General features: G+C 37.7%; 1 long non-coding RNA gene across 23 annotated transcripts in view; it reads right to left on the reverse strand.

The window, feature by feature from the left end:
- Positions 1-21,386, reverse strand: part of LOC110386958 — a 225,482-nt gene that overhangs the window by 108,858 nt on the left and 95,238 nt on the right. For 14 of the 23 annotated variants that reach the window (XR_002432355.1, XR_002432359.1, XR_002432331.1 and 11 more), the window contains 2 exons: positions 19,968-20,100; positions 15,030-17,676 (listed from right to left, as the gene is read on the reverse strand). This is a non-coding gene — a long non-coding RNA (uncharacterized LOC110386958). Of the gene's footprint in view, positions 1-9,973; positions 13,988-15,029; positions 17,677-19,967; positions 20,101-20,427; positions 21,276-21,386 lie in introns of those variants that run through there. The other 9 variants (XR_002432353.1, XR_002432344.1, XR_002432343.1 and 6 more) reach the window with 3 other exon arrangements.

Below are 21,386 nucleotides of genomic sequence, written 5' to 3' on the forward strand. Positions count from 1 at the left end.
GTTCTTCTCTACCTTTTTTTTTGTAGTAGAAACAAATACAAAGTAGAGATTTAAGAATGCAAATTATATGTTTGCTGTATGAATTGTTGAAGTACGTTTGTTGGATATGAATCTTGAACAGAAATAAGATGAAATAGGTCCCTCCTTGTGTTACAAGCACGGAACATTTCTGATACTGAAGCACAATGCTTTTGCTGAAAGAAAAAGAGGTAGGCAATAGGAAAATGGCCTTAACACTTCCAAGCTCACAGCCACTTCACACTCTGACTGGTCAGTGAAGTCATTAAAGCCTGAGACAATTACACTGCTCTCTTTTTTCTGTCTTTTTTTAATTTTTTCCCCCTACACGTACACTGAACATAAAGCTGAGAAGCTGGAATTCCTGTATCTCCAAAAGTGCTGAACAATGAGCAAATGAATCTCATTAAAAATAAAATAATTTAAAAAAAAAAAGCAGGGCACAACTTATTAGCATACAACCTGGTTCTCTGCTGCAGTCTGAATTCATACCAGGGAAATATCTGTATGAATACAAGCCTCCTGTACCTTGATTTCCAAATGAAATAAGCTGGGTACACATTCCATATTACATCAGAGTATCCCAGGAATGTGGAAAACAGTGGTACCAAGATTCAGGACATGCTCTGTATTACTGCAAGAAGTTAATAAATATAAAGGAGTATCTTTCTTGTCTGTCTTCTTCAGAATTATCTACAAGGTTTTGGCCGCATGTACCTATGAAAAATGGGATGCAAATCCTAAATTATTCTCTAATATGAATATTTTACTTTTAATGGAAGGATTGAAATTCAGTATTTGTTTCATGTAAAATACATAAATAGTTTCAGAAGCAAAACTCAAGCAACTTTTCTCTTTCTTAGAACCATATAGGCAGGTAGCTGAACATAAGAACAGTGGGAGGAATTTTGTACTTATTCTTATTTGAGTCGGAAATTCTCTAAGGATGATCTTCCACAGGTAAAATATCCATTCATTCTCAACACTCCATGGTTTTGTGATAGAAAAATTGTGCTAAAACAAGAGATTTAAAACCTTAGATCACGTTAAGATGAGAGTTTAGGATAACTTTTAGGACTCCCTTTTTTCCTTGAGTGCTCTCACTATTACGACACTACATAAGACATATTGTTTCCATAATTGTAAGTAAAAATTCTGATGTCAACATCTAATAACAGAATGCAATTTTTAAGTCACAGCTTCACTGAGGTACCGTTTTAAGAGTTTTTAAGGCCAGGCAGGGTGTGCTGTTTCCTTGTTTTTTGACATGTTCTGCTGGTATGCCAGTATTCAATATGTTGGCTGCTAAGACACAAGGAGTCTTGAGTCAACAATCATTGGGAGATACGCTGCAGGTTTTGCAACACTGAGCCTTACAAGACTTACAAAGAAACTCAGATGACCAGGCTGTCTGCTTGCTAAAGGCCTATTTTTATTAAGAAAGTGCAACAGAATCACTGTTTTGTGACTCTTTTGTTGTTCCAGGAACCTATATAATTTTGATAGATATTTCCCGAACATAGATGCTATCTTTTTTCCTAAGATGTCCTTTAGGAACTTAGCTTTTCCTTGAATCAAGGGGAATTAGGCATTTCACCAGTTTTAAGAGCCTAAATACTTATATGGATCTGTTTCATGCATGACTAATAGTTCATGAAATTGAGCTGAACTTCAGCTGAGCAGGAATTCAAGTACTTTCAGCTGAGTTGAACAATTTTTTTTAGCCCTAGTGATATCCTTCCAAGTGCCCTTAGGCTAGAGAAGAACGCAAGCAGAGAGAGAGAAATGCATATTTGAAACATTTTCTATATTTGTGTGTATGTGCATGCATGCGCACTGTCTCCAAGTACTGTTATGTGCCTGTTAAAAATAAACAAAGCTTGAGTCATAAACATTTGACAAACATATCCACCATTTGTAAGAAATCACACTCATAGAACTGAATTGTGAAGCAGTACTTGCAGTATTTCAAAACAAAACAGCTCAATAAATATGATGTTACATTACATCAGGATAATAAATAAAAAGCAACGGAATATTAAAGAAAATATTTTATTAGAATTATGATGCCGACTGCACACTTCAAAGAAACAGAATTAGATATCAGTGTATTCTATTCCTCATTAAAAAAAAAAAAGTTTTCTTTTCTCAAAGAAAACTATTTTTCCTGAAATAACTGACAACATAAACTGTGTCTACGTTTGTCTCTCCTAAAATAAGTATAGGAAATGTTTCTGAAAATCCTATGTAAAGGTAGTTTTGTTAACAGTTTTATTGGGTTTTCTCTAGTTTAGGGCCAATATGAGCAAGAGGAAGATTACAAACCACAAAGAATGTTAGTCCATCCCATTACAAGTTAGTGGCATAAATAAAAACTTTGTCTCATCTGAAGATCTTTCGCAATCAAAAATCAGTAGAGTTCCAAAAGACAACTGGAATTTAGACAAGGTACAGGACTCCCATTGCCACAGCGATGCTGAGTAGGACTGTTAGGTATTTAAAAAGAACAGCAATCACTGCCCTATGTCTAAGTGACACTGAAAAACTATCCTCCCTTTTCAGCCACAGAACCATCATTTTCATTAAACATGCCTACAGGATTCTTTCTGAGTAAGCACAAGAACAGCAATTAGCACAGTGCATGCTGCTCCCCACCTCCTCCCATTCTCATCCGTCCCTTTGTCCAACCTTCTTTTTCTCTATCAACTCACTGGAATGCTTGAGCACTCACCCTTCTGGCCATGACTTAACCTCCACTTTCAGGCTTTCAGAAGACAATATGGGTATATCCAGTGCATCACAGAGTTTCCTGCTAGCTGTATGTACTTATGCAGAGAACCTTGCCTTGGGCCATGGCTTTGTGTCACAACACTATTTTAGGCCTTGTAGACCAAGCTTAGCCCCAGTTTAATAACTAGAGCAACTTCAAAGGACTTGCCTCACTACAAGATATTTTTTGCAGAATATTGCATGCTCTCCTTTTTTCTTCCAAATCCCTCCTCTTAAGCTTTTCGTCATTATCTGCTTTTCTTCCTCATGCCCTACATGTTCTTAAATTAAACCATCAGATTGCCATATTCCATTTTTAATACAACGAGACTTGTATTATCTTTGTTGAAGAACTTACCCCACCTTGCATCACAGATGCTTTCCCCTCTGCTCTTTGCATATTGTCTGATACAAGCTCTGGGGTGAGAAGGTCTGAGTTTTTAAATCTCTGTGAAGTGCTATTTGAATTTAAGGTGATACATACATATTTAGGTAGAATATGCATAAAAATAATTACCAATATTCTTAGCTAGTCTAAATGCAAGATGATACGCTTTTAAACCTAAGCTTCTTTTCTCTTCAAAATATAAGCTCAGACATTTGCATCAATATTTAAAAAGAGATTTGGAAGAGAAAGTCTCTAAAAAAATAATCCAAATATATATGTTTATACATACGGAAGTATTTTCTTCTATCATGACTCAATCCCTTCTCACCCTTTGAAGCTGTACAAATCCTTAAATGTGGTAGAATAGGCTGTATAAACTAAGGACAGCAGGTTTATTGGGGGTCATACAACAATCTTGTAGCTTGCAGTTCCAGCAGAAATTGTCTGTCTACAATCTTTTATGGTAAGATACAAACAAACTTTGCCTGACTCTAAACTAACAAGAGACACTGAAGTTCCAGGTTAAACAAAGTTTCCTGGTAATAAGCCTAGTTATAAAGCATTAACTCGGGCTCAGTTCAGGACTACTGAGTCTATCCAACTTCTAGCTGGCTACTGGAAAGGAATGAATGCATTTCTCCAGGAAAAGAGCAATATGACTTGCCCTCCCTATAGAAATATGCAGTCTCTGTTCAGTGACCAGAACACATAGCGACTGAGCAAAGCCAAAGTTGGGTGGACAAGTTCTCAGATAAAGTGTGGTACTGCTGAACACAGATTCAGATCTAAGAGAAAGTAACGTTCACGAAATGGATCTAGAAATGTTTTGTGGAGTCCATCCATCTATTTCCCAAGCAATTTCCATGGGATGATTTAGCATAAATGGGACAGTATTCTGGTTATTAGACTATTTGTAAAATATAAGAAGAGGGAAACTAATAAAATTAATAAGCATTTTAAGATGAAAAGAGTAGAACTATCAGAGAAGTCAGCAAAGTGAAAAAATGAGGGGGGGGAAAAAAGATCATGCCCTGCTCTTCTCTCAGAAATACAAAAAAAAAAAATAAAAGGGAATGATCCATACTTTGGAACTAGATGAACACTGACAAGTTAAATAGAAAGGGTCAGAAAAGTAGCCAGAGATGCAAATGGATGGATGGCTTAAGTTTCTGATCCTGTTTTGCTACAGTTCTGTTCTGCTGTTCTGAATCTAAGAGAGCAGAGAGAAGGAAAAAGTCATGGAAATAACTTGTGTAAAATGTAATTGTATAGGTACATTTTCATACTATTATTTTGAAGTGAAGAGACTGAACGATATTCAATACCATTGTTACAGTGGCTTAGCCAAAGGGTTAGCCTAAACTAATTCCTGGTCTCCAGAGTGATCGCAGTATCACACTGAATATAGAATGTATTTCCTTACAATGTTCTCATAGATTAGGCTGTTGATATTTGTCTTTATTGTAAAAACAAATGCATCTCTATCTGAAGCACTTGTTCAGTTTCCCTTTGAATTTGGGTGAATTTCTTGTAATCACAATATATTTCAATCTTCACTAAGAGAAGAATTGCTTCTTTGGGTATATTTGTTATTGCTTTTTTGTGCTTTTTTGTTTGTTTGTTTGTTTGTTTGAAATTTAATCTTCATAGCCATATTTAGTGATCTCTGCTTTTTGTGTTGGAAGAGACAAGAAGTAGTTGACATCTACCAGTACCTTCCATGCCTCTTGCCTCCCTAACTCATCTTCTCATGACAGAGTCCTAGATCGCTCAGTTCTTCCACCTGCAGGTGTTATTCCACACCTTAATGTCCTACTTGACACTTGGCCAGTTTCCTAGTGTCCTAAGTCCATCAGTTCTTCACAGTTTTCTCTCATTCTTACTACTGATTAATTAAACTCATGTTTGAATGAATTCATGCTTTCAGCAGACTCCTCTCACTGCTCAAGCCTTTTCATGTTCTCAGAAAAACTTCAGGATTCCCCTCACCAGAATATCCATTTTGGCACAGTCCTTTCTGGACAGCAGCTCTGTAAAAAGGCTGCTCTGAAAAGAAATGTCTCCTATTTCATCATGTTGGCTCACAACATCAGAGGCAGATATTGGTGGTATGGAAGGTTGAACCTTCCCACCAGTATTCCATTACATTTTCTTGCCATGCAACATATGGCAGCAGAAGGGCAGACAGACAAAATGACATCTGACATAAAAGTGTGTATAGAATCATAGAATCATAGGATTAATTCCCCTGCCATGAACAGGGACATCCACAGCTAGATAAGGTTGCCTAGAGCCTGGGCCAGCCTAGCCTTGAAAGTCCCCATGGACAGGATATCCACTACATCTCTGGGCAACCTGTTCCAGTGCCTCACCATCCTCACTGTAGAAAACTTTTTCCTTATATCTAACATAAATCTACTCTCTCTGAGCTTGAAAACATTTCCTCTTGTCTTATCACCACAGGCCGTGCTAAAGAGTCTGTCCTCTTCTTTCTCATAGCCACCCTTTAGATTCTGCAAGGCTGCTATCAGATCACCTTGGAGTCTTTCCTTTTCCAGGCTGAACAGCTCCAACTCCTTGTCTGTTCTTGTAAGAGAGGTGTTCCAGGTGTTCCATCCCTTGGATCATTTTTGCGGCCTTCCTCTGGATGCACTCCAACAGATCTATGTCTCTCCTGTACTGAGGACTCCACATCTGGACGCAGTACTCCAGGTGAGGCCTCATCATTGCAGAGCAGAGGGGCAAGATCACCTCCCTCAACCTTCTGATCATGCTTCTTTTGATGCAGCCCAGGTTACAGTTGGCCTTTTGGGCTGCAAGGGTTCACTGCTGGTTCATGTCCAGCTTCCCACCCACCAGTACCCTCAGGCCCTTTTCGGCAAGGCTGCACTCAATCCTTTCATCCCTCAGTTTGTGTTGGTAGTGGTGGTTGTCTCAACCCAGGTGCAAGACCTTGCACTTGGATTTTTTGAACCTCCTGGGCCCACTGCTCAAGTCTGTCTTGGTTCCTCTGTATGGCATCCCATCCCTCTGATGTGTTGACAGCACCCCACAGCTTGGTGTCATCTGTAAACTTGTTGAGGGTGTACTTGATCCCACTGTCAATGTCATTGATGAAAATTAATAAGAGCATCAATCCCAGCACTGACCCCTGCAGGACACCACTTGTCACTGATCTCCATTCAGACATGTAGCTGTTGACCACCACTCTCTGGATTTGATTCTGCAGCAATTTGTCTGTTGAACAGACCATTCATTAAATCCTTATCTTTCCAATCTGGAGAAAAGAATGTCAAAGGCCTTACTGAAGTCCAGATAGATGAAATCAGTGGCTCTTCCATTGTCCATTGATGCAGTTACACCATCATAGAAGGCCATGAGGTTGATCAAGCTGGATTTGTCCTTGGTGAAGCCATGCTGGTTCTGCCTTATCGCCTCTCTGTCTCCCATGTGCCTCAGCATAGCTTCGAGGAGGATCTGCTCCATGACCCTTCCCAGCACAGAGATGAGACTGACAGGTTTGTAGTTCCAAGAGTGATCCTTTTTACCCTTTTGAAAAATGAGTGTGAGATCGCTTTTTTTCCAGTCACCAGAGACTTCACTTAACTGCCATGACTTTTCAAATGTCAAGAGTGGCTTGACGACTACATCAGCCTATTCCATCAGGACTCTGGGATGCATCTCATCAGGACCCATAGACTTGTGGATGTTCAGGTTCCTCAGATAGTCACAAACCTGGTCTTTGCTTACAGCAGAAGGTACGTTGCTTCCCCATTCCTTTCCTGCCAAACCAATCATTCAAGTGCTGTATGACTAACAGTTATTATAGAAAAACGAGGCAAAATTTGTTGAGTACCTCAGTCTTCTCCTTGTCTGTTGTTACCAGCTTGCCTGCATCACTCACCAGGAGGGATATACCCTCCAGGACTTTCCTTTTCTGATTGAGGTACCTGTAGAAGCCTTTCTTGTTCTTCTTGGCATCCCTTACCAAGTTTAGTTCAAGCTGAACCTTGTCTTTTCAGGTTGTATGAAGGTGTGTAATTAAATTCCTCCATGCAGAAAAAATTTCATCCACTGACATTTGCTGAATGTTTAAGGAGACTGAACAGTGGATGTGAGCACAGTGAGGCTGTGGGTGTGTGTTTAGCACTGGTCACAGCTACAGTGGGTCACCTCCACTGGATCAGATATTTATGAGCACGGCATGCAGGCTCTTGTCCATCGCCAGTGAAAATGCATAGCTAATGGTGGTGACTATGTTGAAAAATAATGTTTTGTAGCTGAGAATTTGCTCTATCAAATAGTTTTACTGTGCTCTTTTTATCTACTGCAATTTACACGGAAATAAATAGGAGGCATTACATTCAGAGCAGCATACATAGATCCCTGGAAGTGAGAGGAAATGTACTCTTCTCCCATGTTTTCTGGATTTGGTAATTATTTTGCACTCATAATACAAAAAGAGAGTAGGCAGCCCAACATAAGCACTCCTTTTACATATAGAGGAATAAGAGGATTTTTTTTATATTCAGAAGCTGATAAACATTCTTTCAAGTATGCATCATTTTCCCCCAATTGCATATTTGTTATACTCTCACAGTAACTTTCATTACTCACAGCCTGAGACATTCAGCTCATCACTCATGCATCCTTTCACTCTGGAGATGGGCTACTTATAGTATATCAACTAGGCAGAACCTTTCCAGAGCTGCTGATAGAATCATAGAATCATAGAGTCTTAAAATCAAAGAGTCATAGAATGACTTGGGTTGGAAGGGACTTTTAAGACCATTTAGTTACAATCCTCTTGCCGTGGACAGGGTTGCCAGTCACTAGATCACATTGTCCAGGGCTCCATCCAACCTAGCCTTGAACAACTCCAGGTATGAGGCGTCCACAGTTTCCCTGGGCAAAAAGTTTCAGTGCCTCACCACCATCAGAAGAAAAAAATTCTAAATCTCTTCTCTTTAATTTTAAAACCATTCTCCCTTCTTTTATCACTTTCTAGCTATGTAAAAAGTTGGTCTCCCTCCTGATTATAAACTTCCTTTAAGTACTGAAAGGCTACAGTTAGATCTCCCCAGAGCCTTTCCTTTTCTAGTCTTCCTCAGCCTTTCTTCGTAGTGAGGCACTCCCATCCTTTGATCATCTTCATGGCCCTCTTCTGGACCCACTCCAATAGCTTCACATCCTCCTTGTTCTAGGGGCCTCAGGCCTGGACAAAGTACTGCATGCAGGTGGAGCCTCACAAGAGGGGGTAGAGGGGAACAACCACCTCCCTTGCCCTTCTGACCACCCCTCTTTTGATGCAGGATACAGTTGGCCTTCTGGGCTGCATGCATACAGTATTGGCTCATGTCAAGCTTTTTGTACACCAGAACCGCCAATTCCTTCTCCGCAGGACTGCTCTCAATGAGTTCTTTTCCCAGTCTATACACATATCTTCAATTGCCCCAATCGAAGTGCAGCACCTTGTACTTGCCCTCGTTGAACCTCACTATGTTCACCAGGGCCCACTTTTCAAGTTTGTCCAGGTCCCTTTGGTTGGCAACCTTTACTTCTATTGTATAAACTGCACCACTCAGTTTAATGTCATCAGCAAACTGCAGAGGGTGCACTTGATCCCACTGTCTATGTCACTGACAAATGTTGAAGAGCACTGGTCGTAAGATGGACTGTCAAGGGGCACCACTCATCACTGTCCTCCACCTGGACAAAGAGCTCTTGACCACAAACCTCTGGCTGTGACCACCCAAACAATTCTTTATCCACTGAATAGTCAGCTCTGTTTTGTTGTTCCAGAATGACGGTTCATCAAGAAGTCTGCGGGGCATTTTTTAAAGAAAGAAATACATTACTTCAATAAATTAAGACTTACTAACCTCCTCATGAGAAGGTTTAATCTCCTCTTATAATCATCTTTTATAATCTTCCCCAAAAATACAGAATCTCCTTAAATGACATTGCTGTCATTGTCAGGAAATATCTCAGCCACATCCTGCTTGAGCACAAGATATCTGGTGGTAATCTCTAGTGGAAAGATGGGAATGTGCTTTACTTGTACTGTCAACTGCATTTTGGGGCAAAGGAGATACAGCCAAAATGCACCTGTGGCATGCCAGATAAAAACAGCATTGAGTCCTGAGCTGCTGTCATTCCTCAAGATTTAACAAACACAGTGTTAAGTGGGCTAACTTTCTTCTATGGGAATAAATCATAGAACTAGAGAACAGAAATGTTACTTTTCTTATTTACAGAAAGGAAAACTGCTTTCCCAAGCCATAGTATCCAGACAATTACCCATCTCAGCAGAAAACTTTCATCTTTCCTGCATTTCTTTCCCTCATATTGACCCTATGATTGCCAGTTTCAGAGTATGCTGCAATAGGTTGTGGCCTTTATCAGTAAAGTATACTTTTTTTACATACCAGCCAGGATAAAATTTCAATGAAAGCTAGCTTGCGTTCTTTTATTTTATACAAAATACTTTTTTTTTGCCTTCTTTAGCTGAAGGAAAGCGTTTGTTTCATGGTATTCATGCTGGAGCACCTCCCCTATAAAGACAGGCTGAGGGCACTGGGCTTGTTCAGCCTGGAGGAGAGAAGGCTGCAATGAGACCTCATTACAGCCTTCCATTATTAAAAAAGGGATTATAAAAAGGAGAGGAATCAAATTTTTACTCAGGTAGATAGTGATAGGACAAGAGGGAATGGTTTTAAGCTCAAGGAGGAAAGGTTTAGACTGGATGTCAGGGAGTAGTTAGTTCTTCACAGAGAGAGTGGTGAGGTGCTGGAACAGGCTGCCCAGAGAGGCTGTGGATGCTCCATCCCTGGAGGTGTTCAGGACCAGGTTGGACGGAGCCCTGGGCAACCTGGTCTAGTGCCAGATCTGTAGGTTGGTGGCCCTGCCTGTGGCAGCGGGGTTGGAACTTGTTGATCCTTGGGTCCTTTCCAACCCAAGCCATTCAATGATTCTATGATTTTAAAGCACAGTACCGTATTGCATATATTGCTTATACCACAATTCCAATTGCTTCTCTTTTCATTAAGTAGGTGTCACTAAATGTGACTTTAAAGTATTTTTAGATTCTCTGATCTGTACCTTTTGCCATCTTAGATAAGCTCAGTGTATCCAAGTTGATAGATTCAGGAAATCTATTTAGTTAGTTTAAATGTTTAATGTATTTTTTTTCCTGAACAACACTATAGGATCCTGTGGAGAAATCTCCCACTTAAAGAATGCACTCAAGGTAAACATTATCCAGAAAACTACAATAAAAAAATTTCTACTGATAAAGGAATGGTATACCTGGAACTTAAAACACTTATAACTACTCAGAATATGTACTGTTGGAAGAATAATCCTCAATATCTCCTAATTCTTCAGGGCTCAAGTACTCTGTATCTTACTTAATTTTTCAAATACTGGTTAGTTCCTACCTCTCAACTACCATTTCACAGCTATGTGGTAGCACAGACTATCTAATTTGTTCTTCTGAAATATGTGGTGTCTGTGAATGAACATATTGTTCTTCCATATGTTTTTACAGTTGACTATAGTTCTCATCTTGTAAGGAATATTTATGCTACGCTTGGCCTTAGGCACGGTCCAACTAATCTCCAATTTTCATCTCAAATCCCTAAAAATTATCTATTATTTTTTATGGAATATAGGGAGCCAGACCACACAATGGTAATACTGAGTTCTCTAGACAGTGTTTATCTTAAGGTGGAAGTGTTCAGGTTGATAATTTAAAAAAGTCCCATGGGCACTTACAGATGGCACATAAGTGGCTAAGTCATGGAGAACATTAAAACTACTTCTGTGCCCTCTAGGCATGTGCACACTGTTATTGTGTCTATTACAATAGGTACAGCTCAGGCAGCTCATGAGTTCAAGGCTGAACATGGGATACGATATCCCATACTGTGTAACTGCAATCCAACTGCCTGGTGAGGTTTTGGCATATGCCAGCTAACAGCCTTCCAGAAAAAGTCTGGGCACATTTTAAGGTATGGTGTGATAGGAGCCATGTTCCCAATATGTGAAGCAGATAAGTCCACCCTTTTCAGAAAAAAATAAAAATGGGATCTTAGTTGAACAGACAACATTTCTTGCAGGATTTGCCCTTGGAGCTGTCCTAGTTAGTGAAGCACGGGAATAAGGGTGAACACACAGCACAGTGCAGAAGTGAACAAAGCAACTGGGTTGATGGAGATGGTTCATTTCCAATTCCAAAGACAACTCAGATATCCACACTGCTTTCCAGCTTTTGTTTGTTTGTTTTAATGTGTGTGTTGTTTCCCTAAAATTTACATGCAACTTTCAACAGTTTTCCTACCATGAATGTCTAGAAGTGAAGCAAGCACCTAGCTTTATGTCTCACTCATTGACAATCTGGGTATTTGGATTTCACTTTGGAGGAATCCAAGAGTTTGAGCAGAGAAAGACTCAAAACCTCATTTCCTTTGTTACTGGATTAATATTTCTTTTACACTTACCTGACAAAATGCTATTCTTCACCTTTCCTACAGAGGAAAGTTATAAAAGAAAAGGAAAGTTGGAGTGTCATTTTCCGAGGTGCAAATATAAAGAAGTCAAGGAAGTTAAAGATAAGACCATACAAAAATTATCAAAGTAAAGACCAATCTGCCTCTGAAGTACTGCCTTCACAATTCTCCCATGACAGTGTAGGGAAGCAGACTGATAATTAACATTCTCAATACACTACAGTTTGCAGACGTAGACTGAAGAGAACACCTCCTACCCATTCTGTGCATTATGTGTGCCATATACTGCCTTCCAGATGGATTCCTCTTAGAAAACTATTTGTTCACGTATAATTTTTTTTGGAGTGTTCAGCTGATTAATTATACTGTGTACCTGTAATATGTAAAACAACTAAAATCATTAACAAAGTCCATATTTAAACAATTATATAACAAACAAACAGATTTTAACTGATGCAAAACATCAGCAACTTGTCAGGATACAGGATTCTAAAGCTACATTCACAATTTTTGAAATTTTTGTTTATAATATTACCTATCTATTTATCTGCCTGACTTCCTTAACTTCAAACAGCATTCATCAGTGGGATCGCTTAGATTATTACCCCTACTGTATGATCCCCACATTTTATTCAGAAGTGCACTGACAAATTTCTTTCAGTTCTATAGCAAACTGCACATACGGAGTGTGGTAGAAATCCACATCTTGAAAAAGTCAGATTCAGAACATAAATCTAGATGTCTGTTGACACAAAGTCAATTCTTGCCTTAAAAATAAACTGCCTGACTCAAGCTAAGTTGTGAAAAATAATACAAGTTTTTCACTATCACATCAGTTTGCTCACGAGCTTTAAACAGGACATGAAAACACAAATCAAATGAAGAAGTGCATGTACCCTTCTCTGCATTCCTTTCTTAATAGACCATTGCAGCAGCCTACATAGTTCAAAATAGGCCAGTTTTGATAGATGCTGCTGCCTTAGAATCGTTAACTTTGGAAAGACCAATAAGATCATCTAGACCAATCACCAGCCCATGCCTGGGACCACTCTAGATCATGTCGGCACAATATCTACTCTTTTCTTGAATACCTTCAGGCATGGGGACTCTGACACTTCCCTGGGCAGCCTGATCCAATGCCTCACAGCTCTTTCTGAAAAGAAATTTTTCCTCATATCCAAACTGAACCTCCCCTGACACAACTTAAAGCCATAACCTCACTTCCTATCACTGCTACTTGGGAAAAGAAGCTGACTCCCACCACACTACAACCTCCCTTCAGGTAGCTGTAGAAAGCACCTTGCTGGTATCAACTGCTGGAGAGGAATACTCTAGTAATTTTAAGAGAATTATAGCTGTAGAAGCCAAATTATTTTACCAGTCCAAATGATAGCTTTCCTTAATGCTTAAGATATTTCTGCTTTTTCAGCATTCATTTCATCTACTACTCTCTTCTTTTTTTTCCTTTTTAGTCTTGTTTCTTATTAGGTAATGTTTATTCTGTGATATCACCTCTCTAACAAGGAAATATATGTCTGTTTGTGGTTCCAGGCGGGAGGCAGTTTTAAGAAGCAATAAGAAGCTCCTCTACTCTCTGCTTTCCCATCCTGAAGACAAAACAAAACAAGCAAAAAAAATATATTCCATTCAGTCTAAAAAATTCTGAAGTGAGCTGTTGATTTCTACATGCTAAGAGTTCTTTCTAGGTAACTTTTTCCTTGCTCTCTTCTAATCTGCTTTTTGCCCGCTTCACTTCATCAAACTGCCCTATTACTTTTTAAAAGCAATTCACAGCCTTTTTTCATCCATTTTCAATTATATCGATATTCTCTGCTTTGTACTGACTGAAGTTTTCTGCTCAGAGGTTTCCAACTGACCCTTAGTTTACCCTATATCCTTTCAATGCTGGTTTTGTCTTCTGTTTTTTAAACCACTTGTCTATGAGATTCACTTCCTTCACATATCAGAACTGTCAACTCAGCAAAGTTCTTTGAGGGGAAGAGAAAGAACTTTTCCATTTAATTTTAAGACTCACTTCTCAATTTCAAGTTCAGTAGAGTTCTAAATTTTTGTCTGAGGTATTTTTAATATGAAGTACTTTGAGATACTTTACATAGGCAACATTGTATAAATTTAATTTATAGCTGTATTGTAAGATGAACTTCATTTCTTCTAAATCCAAAATACATATTTTGATTCATCTGCTGCAATGACAGGTATTCCGCCAGATTTTGCATGGAATCTCAATAAATGCAGCTGTCTCAGAAATGTTGGAAGAATCTGCCATCTTGGATAAGCCTGTCTGATGATTCATAAAGACATAAATTAGACACATAAACTGTCAATTAGGTCACCCAGTTTGTCCCAAAAGCCAGTGAAAATGATTTAATATAAGCCATTTGTATTGCTTTCTAATTCGAAGTCCAGTTCGCAATAGTCCAAGGGGTGGTGAATCTGGAACTTCCTTCTGGGTCAGGTGTTCTTTCCTGACGCATGTCAGCTTGCACATTTCACACCAAGTGAATTCATCAAAATCACTTTTGATCATGTTTAAAGGGAGGAGAGATTAACTTAAAAAATCAAGACCTTTTAAAGCTGAATGCTCTACAACTTATAGGGGCTTTACACACACAAATGTCTGTAAAGACACATCCTTGTAGTAATATGTAGGGTAATCTTCTGTCTTAATTTCTACTTTCTCCTAGTTACAGACTATTCTAGTAAATACTTTCATACATTTATTTTAAAGCAAAGTAAGATTCCTAAGTAAACCACAAGTCATGTCTAAATCCTCATCTGGCTCTTGCAGGTTTCAATATTCATCTAACTCACCATCATCTAGATAAGCTGGATTTTCATCATTTTTTCATCTGTCATTGATAATTCTCTTCACATTTCTAATCAGTGTAATCTAATCTAATAAATTCCATGTAGATAAATGTAAAGTGATGCACATGGGAGAAAACAATCCTAGCCTTACAAACAGAATGATGGGCTCTGAGATAGCTGTTACAGCTCAGGAAATTGGGTTATTACAGATAGTTCTATGATAACATCCACTTAATGCTCGGTAGCAGTCAAAAAAAAAAGCAAATAAAAATCTAGGGAATTGTTGGGAAAGAAATACAGAACAAAACAGAGAGCATTGCAATGTGACAGTATAAATCCACTGTGTGCTTTTAACTTGAATACTGTGTGCTGTTTGAGTCCTCCATCTTAAAAAGGTCAAAACTGAACAAGAATATGAAGAAATGGAACAAAGATGATCAAAACATGGGATTCATCAGCCTGGAAAACAGACGACTGAATGAGAATACAACGAAGGTCTGTAAAATCACACAATATGAAGACAAACTTGGATAAATTTTTAATTGTATCTTCCAGTACAAAGTCTGAAGAATCTGAAATGAAACTAGTGCAGGAGGCTAGATTGAAAGAGATATTTCATATTATTGCTAATTAAGCTGTGGAACTGTATTCCATTTTTTTCCAGACATTGCATATGCTGAACATGATTTGGGGGGAAAATAATATCAAGAGCTATCAAATACTAAGATACCTTTTCTGGCTAAAAAAATCCTTCAGTTGTAATTGATAGGAGCTGGGAGAATATAGTTGAGAAGCTTACCTTGGCAATTGCTACATTAGGAGACAAAGTAATGGATTAAGAAGATCCTTTGGTCCATGACATACACCTCTTACTGGTGTTCCAGGGATTGCAATAATGCATTTATCATTACAATATATCCAGTTAGGTATCTCCACAGCCCCTTAGTATCTAATTCCCACAAAATCTATTGGAATTTGCCATCTAATTTGCTGCATTTAAAAATATCAATTGTCATCTTAGTGTAGCTTTCACAAATAACATTCAAAATGTTGACCATTATTTTTTGTGGCATTTTCCCTACAGGTTATGTAAACTTTCTGCAATTTGCAAACAAAGAGATTAATCTAGATGACTAATTCAGCATGAAAATATGTGAACATTTTAAGCACAGATCTGTGAAAGGTTAAATCAGTCTCAACAAAGGCTTAAGTTAGACAAATAGTTCATCAAAGGAAGTTGCTTCAAGAGGCCTGCTTTTTCATTTAGTGATCACAGTATTTAAGGAGTTTAAGGAAGGCACATTACTCATGGTTTGCAGGAAAACCTATCACATGTTGATGATCTCTAGTTTAACATCATGCTTACAAAAATGCCTGTTGAGCCAGCTGTCTCAACGCCCTCTATACTTATTAGGAGAAATGTATCCTTGCAAATGTAATTAGATTCTAGTTTAGACACACAAATTGTGCAATCACCTGATGGAAAAGTTTTGTTTATTGATGATGAAGGGATGCTGCACCCTTGGTTCAAAAATAGGTGAAATGAATTTCCAGCAGCTCAGTCCCAATGAACTACGTTGTCCTTTGCAAGGTAATAAAGGTATTTCCATAAACTTCTAGGAAGCTATCACTTAGTGTTTCATGTAGCTGAGACAGCTAAATTATCCTTCTTGATGATAGAAATGGACACAGTGTAAGTCATCTCATATTTTAAGTAATAATATTTTCTGCAACTAGTATTTTTTTCTCCCTTTTCTGGATTACTTTTTATTGGTTCTGAGCTCACAGATACTTCAGCAGTGGGAAAAAGCCTCTCTCTAGGGCATCATTTTGCTTAATCTGGTTAACTGTAGTTAAGGCCTAGACCAACTAAGTAAGATCCAGTAGTTTTTTTTTTGTTGTTGTTTTGTTTTTTTCTGTGAAATTAGCAGAGCAAACTGGCTATACAGTGGAGCAGAGAGGCCTTTAAAATGTTATAATACCTCAAATAAGCTATTTCTGTATTATCCTATTTCAGACGGTTCCAAATGATTTCGTCATTTTTCCAAATAGAATTAATTGCTATGTTTCTATGAAAAGTGAGCTGATTCTCATGGTTCCCATAACTTGATAATAGTTGTTGTGGAAATGTCTTAGGGCAAGCTGTCCTTACTCTCCAAATGTGGATTTAGTATGCAATGGTGTGATTTATAACAGTGGCTGAAGAATAGTGCTGTAGTGTGAAAGACATAGTAGCATTCTCCGCAAAGAAAAATAAGACATTAAAATTCAGAATGTGATTCTGAGCAGAACACCTTAATACCACAATAAATTTTGGCTATATTGGACTCTGACGTGCTAGAGTCTGAACTCTTTTTAAATTTAACAGCAATTGTTAAAGGCCAATGGCTGAATCTGTTTTAGATTAAAAAAATAATAATAATACTTGAATTATAATATTCTTCCTTTCTTTCTACAATCCATTTTCACCTGTACAGCTCCCTTCTTATTGTTCTGCAGTGGCGACACTGTGTGACGTTCTCCTGAACTGGGATGTGTCACCAGAAACATAACATCATTGCTCTGGAAGGTCTTTGATGCCAAGAAAATACCGCCACCCTGTTCTGTTCCTGTTCTGTTCCCAGTGACAGAGGACAGGAAGGAACCGCACTCCATTCCATTCAGTTCACCACAGGGCAAAGAAAAAGACCCAGAGTTTAAACTTGCATCCATAAATCAGAAGCTTAAGATTCAGTAGAAAACTAAAGCTTTTCTGGGACATATCATTCAACATCTTATTTTAGTTGCCTTATTTATGTTGTGGTCTGTAGAAAATGAGTTTGCCAACATACTTTTGGGTTTTGCTGTGCAGGGAAAACACACAATCCTATTGCTGTGGCCTTCCATAGACACTGGAACAGAACCTCATACTTACCTTAATTTAGTTTCACAGAGGTACAGAAATCTATAAAGGGCAGGGCATATGTGGTAGCTGTCCATTTGGCCAGCTCGTGAAATAAGTTCATTGGCTGTGGCTTGTTTCTTTCTGAGCCTGGGTATCTTCTTTGGCACAACTACAGCTGGCAACATTTCTCCAAGAGCAGTTTCAAAAATCAGGCCCTAGTCTCTGAAGTACATTGGAATAAAATCTTCATCACACCTGGCTTGTAAACTGTTTAAAATCTGGCAGAAAATGAGAAAGAGAGGGAGAAATTAAGGACATATTTGGGGAGGCTTTATCTCCACACTACTCCCTCTTTCCCTCTCTCTTTTTTAAAAAGTTTCCCTCCAAGAAGAACTATTTTAATACTATTTTCTTTCATTATTCTGCTGTTCCTTCCTGCATATAAAATTATTGAGGCATGTGGTAGGTAGCAAAATGCAAGGAGTTATTCTGATCAGTACTGAATGCTGAAGTTACCTAAGGCTTCTGATAAGAATACACAAACGATGATTTCTTTTCCATTGTGAATGCAGAAGCATTGAAATTACTGATCTCTCTGCCTAACCCAGACTTATTTAGAGAAATAAAATTGTATTCTCTCTCTTCTAATGAGAGAGCAGAATGCTGTCCACATCGTATAGTAATCCTTTTTAAAGCAGGGACACTGTGTATAATTTTCTACATAAATGGAAAAAAAAAAAAAAAAAGTAATCTTATCTACTGCATATTCTCCCTTCAGTGTTATGCCAGTTTAGTCAGACTAAAGCTGTTGACAGAAATTTCTCCACTCAGATGAGAAGCAAAGATGAGAAGAGGCATTACAATAGTGATGGAAAAGCTTTAAATAATGAGACAAATCCCAGAATCTCTAGGGAACTCATTCCGCATTGGAAACCATTTCATGTTTCTTTCATTATGGGAATGATATCCTAGCTATTAAAAGTACAGAGTGAGAATGTCCATGCAGTAATTTTAATAGGGTGATTCGGAGTGGGTCAATATTTAGTTTTGAAAACAGGAGCATACGAGGCTATTTTCAACTGCACCATGCTTCAGGCCATTCCAATTTATCATGGGATGGTGGCTTTAGAACCTCTGATTGTATAAACCTGTCAAAGCATCACAACATAAACAACACAATCTAGCAGAGCTGCAAAACTATTATTTGAGGAGTCCATTTAGTTTCATAAACTTTTCCCAATTCTCTGACACCTTAAACAAAATATGACAGGCATTTATATTGTATAGTATACAAGAAAGATCACCTGCTGCTTGAAAAAACTGATCTATACCAATGAGGAGAGAAAAGACAAAATAATGGAAAGCAGGAATCATTTTGTGATACTTTGTATCATTTTTGAAGTGTACCAGGAAGGTCATAATTCCTGTGATCTTTGCAAAGACATTTTTGCTGTTCAAATTCAGTTATATGCAAGGAGGGAGATTGCCTCTCAAAGATTTATAAAGTAGCCTATACTGAAATTAGCTGAGGCAAGAACAGCTGTTTCTTCTGAAGAGTCAACGTTTATTTTTTGTGAAGAGTTTTGTTTTATTCCAGATTTTGTTTTCCTATTTTTTTTTTCCCTGAGTGTATTTCACTGTTATAAAATATGCATTTTCAGTATATATTCTGAAGTGTAATGTCACATATACTGATATCTCATCCTGTCCAAAAAGAGGATACTAGCTAATCTTTGAGAGAAAAAAAATATAAACGTAAAAGCCCTGAAGCTCAAGGCAAAGCTATGCTTGGCTCAAATATCTATTTTCTATACAGTAATTACCCTATGTAAACTGAGCTTTCCTAACAGAAACATACCCTGAGGCAAGCTTGAAATACAGCACTCTAGTTTATAGAACTGGACCAAATTTCTCAAAAACAGACCATTAAGAAGTCTCCCTGAGCACTGACTTGAATAGCACAGGCTGATCACACAGGAGAGCATGCTGATATGAAGAGAGACAAGTATACTTTCAAGGGACTGAGATTTGAAATATTGATTCAGTCACATTAATTGAATTTTTGCCTTGAGAAGTGATTACAAAAATGTTTCTCCAATATTAATTTGTATCTGCTTTGGATAAGATTAACATTAATTTCTTCGCCAGTCCCCATTACTCTTTTATTATTCATTAGCATCTCCCTTTGCATGTGTAAGAGACCTTGATGAAGCATGTTTATTCATAGACTAACCTTTTTAAATAATTCTAACAGCTCTCTAACAGAAACCTTCCTGGCATGCTGAATATCTCGTCTTTGTTTCATTATTCAAACCTTGTGCTCTATCCTCCACTTGAGATGCTGAACATGAATCACACTGCTCTTCCTACTGCTCTCTTCCTCCCACTGAAATGTCCTTTGCAGCCTGATCCCGCAGGATAGCTCTGTTCACAAAATACTGCAGCAAATTGTCTCCTGCTAGAATCTAGGATGGTATAATTTCTACAGAGCTCGAGTGCAATTATTGATTTATGCTGTCCTTGGTTCATCACATATTTGTTATCATGTTTTAATTCATTGTTCATTTACCTCTCATTAGAATATTTGTTGAAAGCAAGCTTTTGATGAGAGCTCTAGAGGCAGTATTTTATTTTTTCTTCTGCGCTTACAAACTTGTGATTCAACTTTTTCAAGCAGACAACAAGAAGAGAAAGGAGGGGATCTAAAAAAGGAACAGATCAATTAATTTTTTTGCAAAATCTACACATGTATGCACTTGAAAATTCACTGTAAAAACTTTAATTTAAAATACAAGATACATATATGCTTTCACATTTCTCATAAGTCCTCCTTCTGCAGCATTAATATGTAGTTGCCTCTAGCAAAATGCTGTCATCCCTTGCATTATCTTTTTGTATTTATCTTGCTGTAATACCCAAAGGCTCTAATAAAGAAGGTGTTAAAAATGCAAAGATTTTCTTCCTGCTCTAAAGAACTTGCAAATTTTAATTTTCTAACTTAAAAAATAAATTAGTGGGTGATTTATTACCTTTTCCAATTAGGTTTAGCAAGAACTCTGGAAAACGTGTATTGATACTAGACTCAGTTTTTACATAACTGGAAAATCTATTTCACAGAGAAGAAACAGTACACATTTATGTAAATTCTGAAGTTTTTATATTCAAACAGTATAAGTAGGCATTAAAGTAGCCACAACTGAAATCTCTTTTATAGCACTCAAAGGAATGGGAATCAGCTTCCAATATGCATTTTTCAAAAATGCTTGATGATTTTTGGTTTGGGAGAAAGTATATCTTTTAAGTTTAATAATTATTTTTGGAGAGGTTAGGATGGTGAAGATAGGAAAGATTTGGTACCTTGAGAAAAAATTTAGTATTTGAAACTTAAATTCCAAGTGACTGAGTAGCAGGCAAACAAAAGAGAGTAAGCTTTTCAAAACTGATTTTTCAAAAGTATTTAATGGGAAAATAGTTACTTGCAAAATAGGAAAAAAGCCCTTTGGGGTGTGTGAATTGAGGAAGGATACATTCAGAGCCCAGTGAACACACTGTTTTCTTTCTCTTCTTCGGCTTATGCTATCTCAATATGCAGAAACATATCCATGATTCACAGTAATGCTAATATACAGAGTAACTTTGACTGCTAGTCTCCCACGGACTTTAGAACACACTCATTCTTCTCACTGTCTCTGCACATCATGTCACCTGCAGATAGATGAGTAAACCTAAGCATTTTGTAATTTTAAAATAAATGAAAACTTAAGTGAACATACAGAAAACCAAAGTGCTTGCCTTGGCTGATAATTGAAGTGTATTCTGCTTATCCTTAAATGCGGTTACTGACACAAGTTTTCCACCAGTTTAAATATGCTGACTTCTGAAGATTTAATTCATAAATTTCATTAGATCATTTATTTTATTTTCATTTTATTTTCAATTGAGGACTGAAAGGGCCTTCTACAAGCAAAGATTTAAAAAAAAAAAAAAA

Source organism: Numida meleagris, chromosome 1 (genome assembly GCF_002078875.1).
Source record: "Numida meleagris isolate 19003 breed g44 Domestic line chromosome 1, NumMel1.0, whole genome shotgun sequence".
NCBI lineage: Eukaryota > Metazoa > Chordata > Aves > Galliformes > Numididae > Numida > Numida meleagris.